Source organism: Hylobates moloch, unplaced genomic scaffold, assembly GCF_009828535.3.
Source record: "Hylobates moloch isolate HMO894 unplaced genomic scaffold, HMol_V3 SCAFFOLD_1, whole genome shotgun sequence".
Lineage (NCBI taxonomy): Eukaryota > Metazoa > Chordata > Mammalia > Primates > Hylobatidae > Hylobates > Hylobates moloch.
The window spans coordinates 111,562,498-111,580,384 of record NW_026652276.1 but is presented as its reverse complement, the minus strand read 5'-3'; the positions used below and the strand labels follow the sequence as shown (position 1 = coordinate 111,580,384).

General features: G+C 51.3%; 1 pseudogene; it reads right to left on the bottom strand.

Annotated features, from left to right (window-relative positions):
• Positions 1-1,331: 1,331 nt before the first annotated feature.
• The window catches only part of LOC116810435 (beta-glucuronidase-like), a 98,876-nt pseudogene continuing 82,320 nt past the window's right edge, over positions 1,332-17,887 (bottom strand).

The window sequence follows — 17,887 nt, the reverse complement described above, 5'->3', positions numbered from 1 at the left end:
TTTATGTGTGCTATTAACGCTTACTGGCCTGTAGGTTTTACTCGCCTTTATGTTTTCGAAGAGTCCTTATGTTTAGCATGCATCAGATGTTCCTGGAGATTAGTTTTCTTTGTTAGGAGACAGGGTCTTGCTCTGTTGCCCAGGCTGCAGTGCAGTGGCCATCATAGCTCACTGCAGCCTGGACTCAAGGGATCTTTCAGCCTCCACCTCCCAAATAGCTGGGACTAAAGGCGCACACGCCACTGTGCCCTGCTAATTTGTTGTTGTTGTTGATTTGGGCTTTTTGGTCTTGCTCTGTCACCCAGGTTGGAGTGCAACGGTGCAATCATGGTTCTCTGCATCCTTGACCTCCTGGGCTCAAGGGATCCTCCCACATCAGTCTCCTGAGTGGCTGGGACCACAGGTACACACCATCATGACTGCTAATTTAATTTTTTTAATTTTAGAGATAGGGTCTCACTATGTTGCTCAGACTGGTTTCGAACTCCTGGGCTCAAGTGATCCTCCTGCCTCCGCCTCTCACAGTGCTGTGATTACAGGCATGAGCCACCAGGCCTAGCCACTGGAGAATTTATTAAAAATACAAATTGCTGGACAGCCACGGTGGCTCACACCTATAATCCCAGCACTTTGGGAGGCTGAGGCGAGCGGATCACCTGAGGTCAGGAGTTTGAGACCAGCCTGAACAACATGGTGAAACCCCATCTCTACTAAAAGTGCAAAATTAGCCAGGTGTGGTGGTGCATACTTGTAATCTCAGCTACTTGGGAGGCTGAGACAGGAGAATCGCTTGAACCCGGGAGGTGGAGTTTGCGGTGAGCTGAGATCGCACCACTGCACTCCAGCCTGGGCAACAAGAGTGAAACTCTATCTCAAAGATAAAAAAATAATAATAAAATAAATACAAATTGCTGGGGACCACCCCCAGAATCTCTGATTCAGCCATCTAAAGTGGAGCCTCACATCACATTTCTCAGGAGTTCTGAGGTGATGCTTGTACTGCTAGTTGGGGGACTAGCTTCGAGAAACACTGCTTTTTTTCTTTCTTTTTTTAGATGAAGTCTTGCTCTGTTATACAGGCTGGAGTGCAATGGCGCCATCTCTGCTCAATGTAATCTCCATCTCCTGGGTTCAAGTGATCCTCCCACCTCAGCCTCCCGAAGTGCTAGGATTACAGGCATGAGCCAGCATGCCTAGCCCATGTCCTGAGGTCTCACCTGCTGTCTGCCAATGGGGAAGTAAACAGAATGATGGTGCTAATGCTCAAAGTGGCCCCGGGCAAGGTGGAGAGGGGAGGCCAGGAAAGCGGTGGGGCTCCAGGGGTTGTACCTTCAGGCGGCGCTCATGGCTGTGTGGATGTCATCAGAGTTGAGTTTGAAGGTACCCTGGGCCCACTCCTCAGCCACCTATAGCGGGTAGCAACAATGCCAGGGGTCAGGTGAGCAGGCATCAGCAGCCAAGAGAGCCCCTGCCCTGGTCCTACCCTATCCCTGATGACTGACTGTCCCTTTCCAGGAGCTGAGTCCTGGAAGCGCACCCTGGGAGGGGGCATCTCAGGCCCAGCACACCTTTACCCATGAGCCATGTGGGCCACAGGGGTCATTAAAGGATGGAGAGAGGCGGTCATCAAGGCACACAGTTAAACAGCACGTGAGAATATACTTAGTTCAATGTGAAACCACAGATTGGCAACACTGCACTATTTGCTCAGGGATTTGGGAGGGGGCCTTGGGTGGGGCTTGGGCCACGGCAAGTACCTCATCTAGGCCATGGAGCATCTGGTCCATCTCGGCCTTGGTGAGGAGCCCTGAGATCATGCCACTGGGCTACAGCCTGGGTGACAGAACGAGACTGCATCTCAAAAGAAAAAAAAAGAGGACATAGTGAGTGACTAAACATGGCTCTAAGATCTCACCCATGCCCTCAGTATGTATTATTTAGCACATGCTGTGTCAGATATTGCAGAGTACCCAGGAAGCAACAATAAATAGGACTCCTTCTCTCTCCTGAGCCCACAATCTGATCAAACAGAGAGCCAAAGAAATAATGGCAGTGCCTGGCAAGAATGCTGGGAGAGCCAGGTTCGGGCTGCAATAGGAGCAGAGCACAGGAAAGGCTCCCTCAGCCTGGGGCAGGTGAGGTAAACGGCAGGTGAGGTAAACCTCCCCACAAAGGGGACAGCTATGAGGATACTTGGACACCGAATAGGAATCTTTTCAGCCATGCATCATGGGACTCATGTCTGTATTCCCAGGACTTTAGAAGTCCAAAGCGGGAGAATCACTTGAGGACAGGAGTTCAAGACCAGCAGGATAGTTAGACTCCATCTCTACAAAAAATTTTAAAACTAGGCTGCACATGGTGGTGCATGCCTGTAGTCCCAGCTACTCAGGAGGCTGAGGCAGGGGAATCGCTTCAGCCCAGGAGTTCAAGTCTGCAGTGAGCTATGATGGCACCACTGCACTCCAGCTTGGGCAACAGAACAAGACCCTGTCAAAAAAAAAAAAAAAAAAAGGCTAGCACAGTGGATCACGCTTGTAATCCCAGCACTTTGGGAGGCCAAGGCAGGAAGATCAATTGAGTCCAGAAGTTCGAGACCAGCCTGGGCAACATAGCAAGATCCTATCTCTAACGTCTTTTTTGTTGTTGCTGGAGATGGAGTGTCACTCTTGTTGCCCAGGCTGCAGTGTAGTGGCGTGATCTCGGCTCACCACAACCTCTGCCTCCTGGGTTCAAGCAATTCTCCTGCCTTAGCCTCCCAAGTAGCTGGGATTACAGGCATGCACCACCACGCCCGGCTAGTTTTGTATTTTTAGTAGAGACGGGGTTTCTCCATGTTGGTCAGGCTGGTCTTGAACTCTCAACCTCAGGTGATCCGCCCATCTTGGCCCCCCAAAGTGCTGGGATTACAGGCATGAGCCACCGTGCCCAGCCAGCCCTATCTCTAAAGAAAAAAAGAATCTTTTAGTAGGTGATTATGGTGCCAACATGGGCATTCCAGGCAGAAGAAACAGCTCAAGCAAGAGCAGGAGAGCAAACGAGGGCAGTGGAAACAGATCAGTGGCTGGGAGTGAGGGGAAGAGGGTGAAAACCCAGGAGAGAGCAGAGGACACTGAGTGTCCTGACCAGGGGTTAGGGCTTTGTCCTGTGGGTGCCAATGACAGGACTCCCAAAATTTTGATTTGTGGCTAGGTGCAGTGACTCACACCTATAATCCCAGTGCTTTGTGAGGGTGAGGCAGGGGGATCACTTGAGCCCAGGAATCAAGACCAGCCTGGGCAACATAGCAAGACCTCATCTCTACAAGGGTAAAAACATTAGCCAGGCATGTTGGTATGTGCCTATGGTCCCAGCTACTCAGGAGGCTAAGGTGGGGAGATCACTTGAGCCCAGGAGCTTAAGGCTGCAGTGAGCAGTGATCGCACCACCACACTCCGGCCTGGGTGACAGAGACAGACTTGGTCTCAAAAACAAACACACACAAATTTGGATTTGTTAGAAAGACCACTCAGGCGCAGGTGATAGGAGACTGGAAACAAGCTGGTAAGGAGGCCAACTCTGAGGACCAAGGGAACTGCTGGCCAGGAAGGGAACATGGACAGGGCAGAGGGAGGAGAGCCCAAAGCTGAAGCGAGGGAAGCAGTGCAGTGGGCGCAGGGCAGGCCAGGGTAGGCGAGTAACATCTCTGCCCCGAGACAACACACAAGCAGAAAGTTCAACACTGCTTACCTGGTGAAACCCTGCCATCGTTTCCACTCCATACTCACTCTGAATAATGGGCTTCTGATACGTCTTATACCAGTTCTCAAACTGGGTGGCCAGCTGCAGCTGAATCATCTCCAGGTACCCATAGTCATCATACCAAGAGTAACAGCTGTTCACACAGATCACGTCCACATACGGAGCCTAGGACCAGAGCAGGAGAGCACGTTCAGCACCCGGAAGACCACACAACTCAGCACTCACACACTTTGGGGGCTCTTCTAGCAGAGAAGGTAAGAAGGAGATGTAATCCAGGCACTCTGGGAGGCTGAGGCAGGAGGATGCCTTGAGGCCAAGAGTTCGAGACCAGCCTGGGCAACACAGGAAGACCCCAGCTCTACAAAAAATAGTAGTAAGAAAATTAGCACAGCACACTGGCTCATGCCTGTAATCCCAGCACATTGGAAGGCCAAGGTAGGAGGATCACTTGAGCACAGAAGTTTGAGACCAGCCTGGGCAACATCGCAAGACCCCATTTCTTAAAAACAAACAAACAAAAAAACAAGGAAGAGGTGCCTCTCAGGGCTGAGAACATCCAAGTGCACCAATTTAGATCATGAAATTACCCTGGTCCACAGGCAGGAAACATGGTCACAAAGAGGCCCAAAGGAGGCAGGCCTGTGACTCTGTGCTGACACTCACAACATGTGCAGCTGGGAAGGGCTGTGAGAGGCACAGTAGCTGCCAATGTGCAGTCCTCAGCCAAAGCCCAGGGCCCCCACCACTGGAACTGACTCTTCTCCAGGCAGCAGTCCCATCACTGGGCTTCCCCTCACCTTGCCCTGGAGAAGCGATCCCACCCGAGGGGCCCATGTAGTCATTCTCACAGAAAATCGTGTTTTGTTTTGGAGACAGAGTCTTGCTCTGTCACCCAGGCTAGGATGCGGTGGCACAATCTCGGCTCACAACCTCTGCCTCCCACGATCAAGTGCTTCTCGTGCCTCAGCCTCCTGAGCAGCTGGGATTACAGGCGTGTGCCACCACACCAGGCTAATTTTTTGTATTTTTGGTAGAAAGAAGGTTTCACCACTTGGCTGGGCTGGTCTCAAACTCCTGCCCTCAAGTGATCTGCCCGCCTTGGCCTCCTAAAGTGCTGGGATTACAGGTGTAACCACCATGGCTGGCCATCACAGAGAACCTTGAGGCAGCTTTCAGCCTGGCCAACATGGCAAAACCCCATCTCTACTACAAATATAAAAATTAGCCAGTCATGGCACGTGTCTGTAACACCAGCTACTCAGGAGGCTGAGCCACGAGAATCACTTGAACCAAGGAGGTGGAGGTTGCAGTGAGCTGAGATCGCACCATTACACTCCAGCCTGGTCCACAGAGCAAGACCCTATCTCAAAACAAACGAACAAAAGGAAACAAACAAACAAAAAAAACGAAGCATGGAGCCGCTGCTTTCTTCCCTAACTTGAGATGTATTTTACGTAAGGGCATATGATCCTCTAGTCCTAGACCGAGCTCTCTAACATCACTCTCCCCCAACCTCTGAATCCTAGCCCCTAGAGGAGTAGCCACACTTCCAGGTACAGAGCTAAGGTCACTGGGCTGGACACTGCCAAAAATGAGATTGACTCCCTGAAACAGCTCTTCAACACAGGAGGTGGATGGATGCAGACTCAGGAAGGATATTTATTAACGCATCAAGCAAACAGAGAGTGCAGGCTGGGAGATAGGCATGGGGCTAGGTGCGAGGTGCTCAGCAGTGACTCAAATCTAAGTCCACAGGTCCTCGGCAGTGGGAGTGGAAACGCATGCACAGAGAAATGGTGCAAGTGCTGGGCAAGGTGGCTCACGCCTAGAATCCCAGCATTGAAGGAGGCTTACTAGAGATCAGGAGTTCAAGACCAGCTTGGGCAACATAGCGAGACCCTGTTTCTACAACAAATGTATAAATTAGGGCAGGGCATGGTGGCCCACGCCTGTAATCCCAACACTTTGGGAGGCTGAGGCAGGTGGATCACAAGGTCAAAAGTTTGAGACCAGAATGGCCAACATGGTGAAACCCTGCCTCTACGAATAATACAAACAAAAAACAAAAAACAAAAAACAACTAGCTGGGCCTTGTAGTGCCTGCCTGTAACCCTAGCTACTCAAAAGGCTGAGGTGAGAGAATTGCTTGAACCCAGGAGGTAGAGGTTGCAGTGAGTCAAGATCGCACCACTGCTCTCCAGCCTGGGCAACAGAGCAAGAGACTTTGTCTCAGGGAAAATAAAAACAACTTAAACTTAGCCTGGCATGGCGGCACACAACTGTGGTCCCAGCTATTTGGGAGGCTGAGGCGGGAGGATCGCTTAAGCCCAGGGGGCTGAGGTGGCAATGAGCCGTGATTGCACCACTGCACTCCATCCTGGGCAACAGAGGAAGACCCTGACTCTGAAAAACAAACAACGAAAGAAATGTTGCAAATGGAAATGACAAATGGTGGCAGGAATTGGGCTCTGTGAGACAATAAAGATAACTTGGACTGGAGAGTCAGGGACAACCTCTTAGAAGAAATGGCCTTTATGCCAAGTCGAGTTAACCAGGAGAGATGAAGGGAAGAAAAACCTAACAGAGGGACCAACCCGTGGTCAGAGCTCCCGGCACCCACCCGAGTCCTCCACAGGACAGACTATTTTTTTTGGAGACAGAGAGTCTCACTCTGTAGCCCAGGCTGGAGTACAATGGCACGATCTCAGCTCACTGCAACCTCCGCCTCCTGGTTTCAAGCAATTCTCCTGCTTCGGTCTCCCAGGCAGCTGGGATTACAGGTTCACACCACCACGCCTGGCTTATTTTTGTACTTTTAGCAGAGACGGGGTTTCACTATCGTTGGTCAGGCTGGTCTTGAATTCCTGATCTCAGGTGATCCACCTGCCTTGGCCTCCGAAAGTGCTGGGATTACAGGTATGAGCCACCATGTCCGGCCTAGATTGTTGTTAAAGCCTCTTTTCCTCTTCTCTTTCCTAAGTTCATTTCTTCGTTTACACCTTCCCCCCATCATTGTTCTGCCCATTCGAAGGCTGTGGCTGGCACAGGATGGTACAGAACCCGCTAGCCTCAAGTTCCAAACCCACTCTCCAATAACCAGGCTCTCAGATGAAAAGATTCAAAGCCTTGTGACAGCCTGGCTGAACCACTCCAGCCTGGGTAGCTCCCTTCAATTCCTGCTCCGGGAAAACAGGCATTTCCTCTGGCCACCTCCCAAAGAAGCCTGTCAGTCACCTGCTCCTGGAAGCCTGTGCTCTCCACCTTTGCAACAAAGGGCCTGTCCACCCAGTCCTGCTGAGCACACCGCTGTGCCCCCAGCTCTGAATTGTCCTTTGCCCAGGCTAGGATGACTTCTCAGAGCCTTCTGCCTACTGCAGACTTGGCTCAGCCCAAAGCACTCCATGAAATCAGGGTGTAGTGTCTGCCTTAAGGGGCATTTCTACAACCTCTACTACCTTTACCACAAGTGAAAAATCTACTCTGAACACTGAGTTGGAACTGCATGGTCGTAAGGAAGAAAAGGGGGCCAGGCACGGTGGCTGACACCTGTAATCCCGGCACTTTGGGAGGCTGAGGCAGGCAGATCACTTAAGGCCAGGAGTTCGAGGCCAGCCTGGCTAACATGGTGAAACCCAATCTCTACTAAAAATACAAAAATTAGCCGGGCACAGTGGCTCACGCCTGTAATCCTAGCACTTTGGGAGGCTGAGGCAGGCAGATCACCTGAGATCAGGAGTCCAAGACCAGCCCGGCCAACATGGCGAAACACTGTCTCTATTAAAAAATGCAAAAGTTAGCTGGGTGTGGTGGCACGTGCCTGTAATCCCAGCTCTGCAGGAAGCTGAGGCTGGGGAATCGCTTGAACCCGGGAAGTGGAGGTTGCTGTGAGCCAAGATCATGCTACTGCACTCCAGCCTGAGCAACAGAGTGAGACTCCATCTCAAAGAAAAAAAGAAAAGCAACAATTAGCTGGGCATCATAGCACACATCTATAATCCCAGCTCCTTGGGAGGCTGAGGCAGGAAGATCACCTGAGCCTGGGAAGTTGAGGCTGCATTGAGCCAAGATCACACCACTGCACTCCAGCCCAGGCAACCACACTGAGACCCCATTTCGCAAAAAAAAACGAAAGGCCAGGGGCAGTGGCTCATGCTTGCAGTTCCAGCTACTCAGAAGGCTGAGGCAGCAGAATCACTTGAATACAGGAGGCGGAGGTTGTAGTGAGCTGAGATCGCACCACCGCACTCCAGCCTGGGCAACACAGCGAGACTCTATCTCAAAAAAAAAAAAAAAGAAAGAAAGAAAAGAAAAAAGAAAGGAAAAGAAAACCATAATTTGGGTGGGTAGATATTTGGTCCCCTGAACTGTTTGGGTATGGAGGGCCCTCCTATTAGGCTGGGACAGGAAGCTGATCTTGAATAGCACACGCCCACCCTAGCCTGTCACCTGCCAGGTTCTCCTTCCCAATCCAGCCCAGGGCAGGCAGGGGGCACTCACTTGAAGTAGTAGCCAGCAGATTCCAAGTAGGATGCAGACTTGTTGGCCACAGACCACAGATCATGATGGCGGGATGGTTCTTCTCCCTGCGTACCAGTTCCTCCATCACACGCATGTGTTGATGCAGAGACACGTTGTTGAAAAGCTGCTTGCGGGCCAGGAGGGAAGGGACAGAGGGTCACGGTGCAGCCCGTGGGCTGCGCAGGCGGAGCAGGTGCACGGCAGAAACTCACAGCAGCACCAGGCCCGTGGTGGGACACTCATCGATGACCACAAGCAGTCACACATCGGCAGCACTTCCTCGGTGTAGGGGTAGTGGCTGGTGCGGAAGGCGTTGGCACCAAGCCAGCGAAGCAGGTTGAAGTCCTTCACCAGCAGCAGCCAGTCAAAGCCCTTCCCTCATATCTAGGAGACAGCAGAGCTGCCTGACCCCTTCCCTGTCGAAGCTGCACTTCCTCCGAGAGCCAGGACCCTGGAGAGCCACCCCATGAGCCCCCCTCTCCAGCCCAAGCAACAGCTCCACCACAAGGCAGTTTGGAGCCATTTGCCTCATTGCCCTCAACTATGGGACACAGGGAAGGCAAAACCGAAAGGTGACCAGAGGCAACCCCCATGAGGACCTAGGAACACCAATGTACGTCCGCATCCTCATGCTTGTTGAAGCCATGAAAATACAAATGTTTCCCATTGATGAGGAACTGGCTCTCAGTGACAGCCACAGTGCAGATCCCCACAAAGAATGTGTAGAAGTCAGACACAGGCCCCAGTGACATCTGTGCAGTCAGCTGCAACTACGACAGCCAAAGCGCCAGGTGTGCGCACCCTGACATCCTGAGTCCCATCTGGCCCACCCTCTGGCAGGAAGGCCCCTTGTGCACCCAGCAGACACCTCAGGCCTGCAAGCAGAGATGCAGCTGAGGTTCTGCCCTTCCCTGGCTGACCCTGGGACCTGTCCTTCAAAACCAGGCTTTCCCCTTGACCAGACGAGGTGACTCATGCCTGGAGTCCCCACGCTTTGGAAAGATAAGGCAGGAGGATCACTTGAGTCCAGGAGTTCAAGACCAGCCTGGTGACAGAGGGAGACCCCATCTCTATAAAAAAGTTTTTTGTTTTTGAGACAGTCTCACTCTGTCCCCCAGGCTGGAGTGCAGTGGCGTGATCTCAACTCACTGCAGCCTCTGTCCCCCAAGTTCAAGCAACTCTCCTGCCTCAGCCTCCCCTGTAGCTGGGATTACAGGCATGCATCACCATTCCCAGCAAATTTTTTCGTATTTTTAGTAGAGATAGGGTTTTATCATGTTGGCCAGGCTGGTCTTGAACTCCTGGCCTCAAGTGATCCACATGTCTTGGCCTCCCAAAGTGCTGGGATTATAGGCATGAGCCACCATGCCCGACCTACAAAGAAAATTTTTTAATTAGCCAGGCATGGTGGCATGTGCCTGTAGTCCCAGCTACTCAGGAGGCCAAGGTAGGCAGATTGCCGCAACCTGGGAGCTCAAGGCTGCAATGAGCTGTATTCAGGACATTCCACTCCAGCCTGGGTGACAGAGTGAGACCATCTCAAAAAAAAAAAAAAAAAAAAAAAAAAAAACCTAGGCCTCCCAAACATTAGAAAGCTCAGAGGACCACACCTGCCATTCACCTCTTCTGGGCTCCTGATGAAGCCAGGCCCACAAGATGGGGACAAAAAACCTCCCTTAATCAAGTCCCAAACCACCATTACCTCTAATTAGTACAGACAGGTGAGGCATTCATGCATCAGGTACGGCCACCAGAGGCTCCTGCCTGCACCCGGCACCTTCAGCTGGCGCTGGGTCCCGGCTCCATTGGCCACGATTTTGTTTTCTGCATCCAAAAGATGTACTTCCAACTTGAACTGGTTACTACACTTGACAGAGATCTGGTCATTCACCAGCCCTGCAGGAGGCAAGAGAAACCAGGGCTGAGGGAGGGATATGACCTGGGCCACACAAACATCAGTGCCTCACAGCCAGCATTCCCAGGCAGCCATTTGTTTCTGTTGCTTTGTATTTATTATTATTTTTTGAGACAAAGTCTCACTCTGTCAACCAGGCTAGAGTGCAGTGGCGTGATCTCCGCTCACTGTAACCTCCACCTCCAGGGTTCAGGTGATTCTCCTGCCTCAGCCTCCTGAGTACGTAGGATTACAGGCATGCACCACCACGTCCAGCAAATTTTTGTATTTTTAGTAGAGACAGGGTTTTGCCATGTTGGCCAGGCTGGTCTCCAAAACCTGACGTCAGGTGATCCACCCGCCTCAGCCTCCCAAAGTGCTGGGATTACAGGAATGAGCCACCGCATCTGGTGCTTTTTTTTCTATTTAAAAAAAGATTTTTTTGGCCAGGTGCAGTAGTCACACCTGTAATGCCACCACTTGCGGAGGCTGAGGTGGGAGGATCACTTGAGCCCAGGAATTTGGGGCAGTAGTGAGCTACAATCTTGAGGCGGGCAGTCAAGGAAGTGACCGTGTCCTTTGGATGTGCCAATCATGGCGCTGAGACATGTGATGTGTGAACAAGCAAGTACAGCTACGGTGCATGTGCACCAAGAGGATGACCCAGAACGTGCTTAGAGTAACACCTCTTCCCAGCTCCTTAAGAATTCATCATGGAAGACTCCCAGAAAGGGAGTTTCCCCCATAATAATCAGCGCTGTCTCATCCTTACCAGCAGCCTGTCCTGAATTCTGTCGGAGGGTGAACCATGTATTTTGCACTTCAATATTTTTTTTGAGACAGGGTCTCGCTCTGTCACCCAGGCTAGAATGCAGTGTTGCAATCTCAGTTCACTGCAACCTCCACCTCAAAAGTTCAAGCAATTCTCCCATCTCAACCTCCTGAGTAGCTGGTATTACAGGCACACGCCACCACGCCCAGCTAATGTTGGCCAGGCTTGTTTGAACTCCAGGGCTCAAGTGATCCACCCACCTCGGCCTCTGAACGTGCTGGGATTACAGGCATGAGTCACTGTGCCTGGGCTATTCTGCACTTAACTTCCAAAATACTCTTCCTTTGCAATAAATTGCTCTATGCTGCACCACTTTTGCTGTGTGATTCTTGTTTAAATTCTTATTTATTTATTTATTTATTTTGAGACAGGGTCTGTGTTGCCCAGGCAGGTCTCGAACTTTTGAGCTCAAGTGAGCTGTCCACCTTGGCCTCCCAAAGTGCTGAGATGACAGGCATTAACCACCATATCAAGCCTAAACTCTTTTGAACCTGGAACTGCAGCCCCCAAAACAGCTGTCAATAATCTCGCCACTGCACTCTAGCCTCGGTGACCGTGCAAGGCCTCATCTCAGAAAAAGAAAAAGATATAAATGTAAAAAAGAAAAAAAAAAACTTTAAAAATCCTTACACTCTGGGAGGCTGAGGCAGGTACATCACCTCAGGTCAGGAGTTCAAGTCCAGCCAGGCTAACAAGGTGAAACTCCGTCTCTACTAAAAAGATACAAAAATTAAGTGGGCATGGTGGCAGGTGCCTGTAATCCCAGCTACTCAGGAGGCTGAGGCAGGAGAATCCTTTGAACCCAGGAGGTGGAGGTTGCAGTGAGCCGAGATTGTACCACTGCCCGCCAGCCTGGTCAACAGAACGAGACTCCATCAAAAAAAAAAACCAAAAAAAAACAAAAAAAAAACGGTCTCCCTCTGTTGCCCAGACTGGAGTGCAGTGGTGTGGTCACAGCTCACTGCACCTTTGACCTCCTAGGCTCAAGTGATTCTCCTCCCTCAGCAGCTGGGACTACTGGCACACATCACCATGCCTGGCTAATTTTTTATTTTTTTGTGGTGATGGTCTCGCTATGTTGCCCAGGCTGGTTTTGAACTCCTGGCCTCAAGTCATCCTCCCACCAGGGCCTCCTGGGACGACAGGTGTGAACCACTGTGCCCAGCCCACCGAAGCTGCCTGTTTCTTGAGCACGATGTGTAGCAAGGGGAGGTGGAGTAAGAGCAGCACCATGGGGAAGGGACAGACTGCCACCCTGAGCTGTGTAACATTAGGCCAGATGCCTCTTCTCCAAGTGAGGTCAACCACATGGGTGATTTCAGGAGCCTGTGTCCGCTCAGAAAGCCTGGATTTTAGCTTTGTAGGTGGATGGGAACCTGTGAGGGTTTAGAGATGCTGGGAGCACCTTTTTCCTGGGAGAACTTTCCAAACAGGGAACAAACAGAGCCACCCTGGGCTCCACTGAGGGAGGATCTTACAAACCAGAAGCCCTCACCACTGTCATGCTCCACACCAGTGGTGATGGTGATGTCGTCGATATAGGTGGTGGGTGTCGTGTACAGAAGCACAGCCGGCTGCGGTCCCATGTAGTTGAAGAAGTCAAAGTCTGTGTTCTGGACAAAGTAACCCTTGGGATACCTAGGGTGGGAGGACTGTGGTTTGCTAGGCCCTTGCCCTGGGTCCTTTGACTTCAGCTCACAGGCCTCCCCAGCCTCCCCAGATCCAGGGCCTCCACTCTACGAAAGCCACCGTCCCTAGCAGGAAGACCTCGGGGTGGGGCAGGAAGGTGGGTGCATGCGGTGGAGGCAGGATGGTACCCACATGGAGGTGTTGGTCATGTAGCAGATGGTCCCTGGTGGCAGGGTGGAGGGGGTGAGAATGATGCTGACGGCAATAGTGATGCAGAGGTGGGAGGGCAGGGGCCCCCCCTGGAACAGGCTGCTGGTGTCGGCTTGAAGGGGAGGTAGACCCTTCATGCTCTAGTGCATCGACCCCATTTACCCACTGCAGACACAGGAGATATGAGGAAGGGGCAGCACGTCAGGGCATGAGGAGGGGCCCTGCTATCGGGCACTCCCTCACATAACCTGCAGCATGGGGCTCAGGGGCCTGCCAGCCAGATGGGAAGAATAACATCCCAGTGGGGTAGATCAGGCCACCTATTCCCCTACACAGGGCACAGCCCCCAGGGCAGGGCAGGGCAGGGCCCCCCACCATCCCACCTTGGCAGAGCTGACCTCAGGACGTCTCAACTGTCCCCTCCTCCCGATCCCTGGGCCCAACTCCGTGCAGTGCCTGCCGCTCCAGCCCACCGAGTGTCTGGGTGGCTCATGCCTGTTATCAGCAGTTTGGGAGGTCAATGTGGTAGGATGGCTTGAGGTCAGGAGTTCGAGGCCAGCCTGGGCAACGTAGCGAGCCTCTATGTCTTAAAAAAAAAAAAAGCCGTTTGGTTTTCTTTTTTTTTTTTTTGAGACGGAGCTCACTCTGTTACCAAGGCTGGAGTGTGCAGCGGGGTGATCTTGGCTTACTGCCACTTCCACCTCCCGGGTTCAAGCAATTCTCCTGCCTCAGCCTCCCAAGTAGCTGGGATTACAGGTATACACCACCACACCTGGCTAGTTTTTACATTTTTAGTAGAGACGGGCTTTCACCATGTTGGCCAGGCTGGTCTTGAACTCCTGGCCTCAGGTGATCTACCTGTCTCGGCCTCCCAAAGTGCTGGCATTACAGGCATGAGCCACCAAGCACGGGCATATATTCTGTTTTTTTTTTTTTTTCTTGAAACGGAGTCTCGCTCTGTCACCCAGGCTGGAGTGCAGTGGCGCGATCTCGACTCACTGCAAGCTCCGCCTCCTGGGTTCATGCCATTCTCCTGCCTCAGCCTCCCGAGTAGCTGGGACTACAGGCGCCTGCCACCACGCCTGGCTAATTTTTTGTCCTTTTTTTTTTTTTTTTTTTTTTTTTTAGTAGGGATGAGGCTTCACCGCGTTAGCCAGAATGATCTCGATCTGCTGACCTCGTGATCCGCCTGCCTCAGCCTCCCAAAGTGCTGGAATTACAGGTGTGAGCCACCGTGACTGGCCTTTTTTTTTCCAATTAGCCAGGCATGGTGGCCGCAGCTAACTTTCAAGGCTAGGGAGGGAGGATCGCTTGAGCTCAGAAGTTACGATCGCACCACTGCGCTCCAGCCTGGGTGACAAGGCCAAACCCAGTCTCAAAAAAATTTTAAAAATAAATATTTAAAAGATAAACACTGCCCAGGCTCAACCTTCGCCTCCAGAGGGGGCTCGGCAGAAGCGCTTCCTCCTCCTCCTCCTCCTCCCGCCTCCTCCGCCTCGGCTCTCCCGGGTCCCCCAGTCCCCGTCCCCCAACCGCGCGCCCCCAAGCCTGCTGACCTTTAACCTTCTCCCAGCTCCCAGCTCTGGGGCGCCCAGGTGAAGGAGCCTGCGGGGGGGCCCGGGCTCCTCCACTCCCGCCCCTGGGCTTCCGGGGGCCTCCTGGCCCTGCGCCGAGCACGCACCTTTCGCAGCGGGACGCCGGGAAGACTGTTCCTTCCTAGAAGCCATGGCACCGGTTGTCCAAGAAGTCTGCGCAGAAGCTCCAGAGGCTGTCCACCTTCTTGCACTCCCGCGACGGCCTCTCTCAGGGGTACAGCATCCCCCACTGCAGCGCCGGCATGCAGCCCAACAGCGGCCCGAGCGCCTCTCAGGCTCCACTGCTCCCCGGACCATGCTTTCCGCTCCTCCGCTGGTCCGCGGTCTGTGACGCTAAGAGCAGCGCGGAATGAGCCCGTGACGCGCGGGTCGCCAGACGTGATGCACCGGTCGAGCGACGTGATGCGCGCCCTGGCGACCGACGCACCTGAGGCCGTCCGCGCCATCTTTGTGGAGAGCAACTGCCAGGCCTTGAGGGGCTGGGAGGGGCGGGGCGCTACCCAGTGGAGCCGGTCGCGGGGAACCCCGGGCTAGGCCTTTAAGGAAGCGGGACCCTCACTCTCAGCCCCAGCCAACAAGGGCGAGATCTGTTCCCCACCTCGGCCCAGGCCTGACGATCCAGAGCCGCAGGCCTGGACAGAACCCCTGAGATCGGTGGGATTCCCGTTTCTTCAAGGAGCACTTCCACTCGCTTTCCCCAACGGGACTCCGAGCAGGCTCCAGGGCAGCCTCTTCCATGCCTGTTGGATGCAGCCTGTTGGAGGGATGCAAGTCTTTGGAATGCGGCTGGTAGCCTTGATCCTGGGCCTCTGGGGCCCTGACCCTAACCCGGGGGCCAAGAACTCCTTCTTGGCATTGCAGGCACATAAAGATGCAGAGAGAGGGCTGGGCACAGTGGCTCAAGCCTGTAATCCCAGCACTTTGGGAACCCGAGGGAAGCAGATCACTTGAGGCCAGGAGTTCGGGACCAGCCTGGCCAACATGTCAAAACCCCATATCTACTAAAAATACAAAAAAAAAAAAAAAAATTAGCCGGCCATGGTGGTGGGCACCTGTAATCCCAGCTACTAGGGAGGCTGAGGTGGGAGGATCACTTGAACCTGGGAGGTGAGACTGCAGTGAGCCGAGATCATGCCACTGCACTCTGACCTGGGTACAAAGTCAGACTCTGTCTCATAAACAAAACAAAAACAAAAAAACACACACACATAGAATAATAAATGCAACTAAAAACCTAAGCAAATTATTAGGCTATAAAGGACTTTAATTTTGTTTTCTAGTTTCAGACAGGATCTCACCATGTTGCCTAGGCTGGTCTCAAACTCTGGGGATCAGTGGATTCTCCAACCTGAGCCTCCCAAACTGTTGGGAGTATAGGTGTGAGCCACCACATCTAGTCAGTTTTTAATTTAATTTTATTATTGTTTTTTTTCAGACATGATCTTTCCTTGGTCAAGCAGGCTGGAGTGCAGTGCTATAATCATGACTCACTGTAGCTTCGAACTCCAAGACTCAATCCATTCTCTCACCTCAGCCTCCTGAGTAGCTGGGACTACAGGCACATGCCACCACACCTGGCTTTGTATTTTTTTGTAGAGATGGGGTTTCACCATGTTTCCCAGTCTAGTGGATCATAACAAAAACAATAATTATAGCTACCATTTATTGAACAGCCACTATATGTGGGATAAAGTCAGTCAACTATAAATTGTGTAATCTATGAAACAAACTTTGCGTTATTGTTCCCATTTTACAAATTACGAAAATAAGTCTCAGGAGTTTAACTAAATTTCCCTAGGTCACAGTGAGTAAGTGGAAGGAGCAGAGTTTAAACCTAGGACTGTGTGACATTAAAGGTCATGCTCCTTCCATTGGTGCTGCTAACACCACAAGGAGAAACAGTTAAAATTTTTAAATGAAGGCATGGTGCGGTGGCTCACACCTGTAATCCCAGAACTTTGGGAGGCTGAGGCAGGCGTATCACCTGAGGTTGAGAGTTTCAGACCAGCCTGATCAACATGAAGAAACCCTGTCTCTACTAAAAATACAAAAATTAACCGAGCGTGGTGGCGCATGCCTGTAATCCCAGCTACTCGGGAGGCTGAGGCAGGAGAATCGCTTGAACCTGGGAGGTGGGGGTTTCAGTGAGCCGCAATCGTGCCATTGCACTCCAGCCTGGGCAATAAGAGCGAAACTCTGTCTCAAAAAATAAATAAATAAACACACACATGCAAATTTTTAAATGAAAAGTAACCAAAAGCAGTAAATATCTGCCATATAAAAAATAAATGTTCAGAGAATTCCAGGTATTTTTTTCCTACTTTTTAAAGGAAATCATATCTAAAATAACTTTAAAACTTATTTCAAGAGGCTGAATATACAGTTATTAGCTGAATAATTGAACACACACGATATCAGATAAAAAATGTTGGCCGGGTGCAGTGTCTCATGCCTGTAATCCCAGCACTTCAGGAGGCCGAGGTGGGCAGATCACAAGGTCAGGAGATCGAGACGATCCTGGCTAACACAATGAAATCCTGTCTCTACTAAAAATACAAAAAATTAGCTGGGCGTGGTGGCGGGTGCCTATAGTCTCAGCTACTCAGGAGGCTGAGGCAGGAGAATGGCGTGAACCCAGGAGGCAGAGCTTGCAGTGAGCCGAGATCGCACCACTGCACTCCAGCCTGGGCGACAGAGCGAGACTCCATCTCAAAAAAAAAATTTTTTCTTTCTAAAATATAAAAAAAGCCCAGATATTTAAGATAAGATTTTTATAACCTAGTAAAATATTTCTTATGTGCTTTTTATGTAGAAGAAATCATGCTGACGATACATAACTTGCAACATCACCATTAAATATATCCAGTTTCAAATGTGTTCATCTCTGTCTACTTTATTTTTTATATTTTATTTGTTTTAGACAGAGTTTTGCTCTTGTTTCCCAGGCTGGAGTGCAATGGTGCAATTTTGGCTCACCACAACCTCTGCCTCCCAGGTTCAAGTGATTCTCCCGCCTCAGCCTCCTGAGTAACTGGGATTACAGGCATGCCCCACCATGCCCGGCTATTTTTTTTTTTTTTGTATTTTTAGTAGCGATGGGGTTTCTCCATGTTGGTCAGTCTGATCTGGAACCCTCAGCCTCAGGTAGTTCGCCCACCTTGGCCTCCCAAAGTGCTAGGATTATAGGTGTGAGCCACAGCACCCAGCCACCCTGTCTACCTGTATCTTTACAACTGAGTGCTACAATTCAAATGAACCATCAACTGTGAAATTACTTTTCATATTGATGATATTCTGGTCTTTATGACAAAATCTTTAATTCTAGAAATGATGTACTTCGTAAATGAAAGAGGAAAGAGAGAAATTTGGTTATTTTCAAGACTTAAAATCTTATTTAAGGCTGAGCACGGTGGCTTACATCTGTAATCTCAGTACTTTGGGAGGCCAAAGCAGGAGGAATGCTTGAGG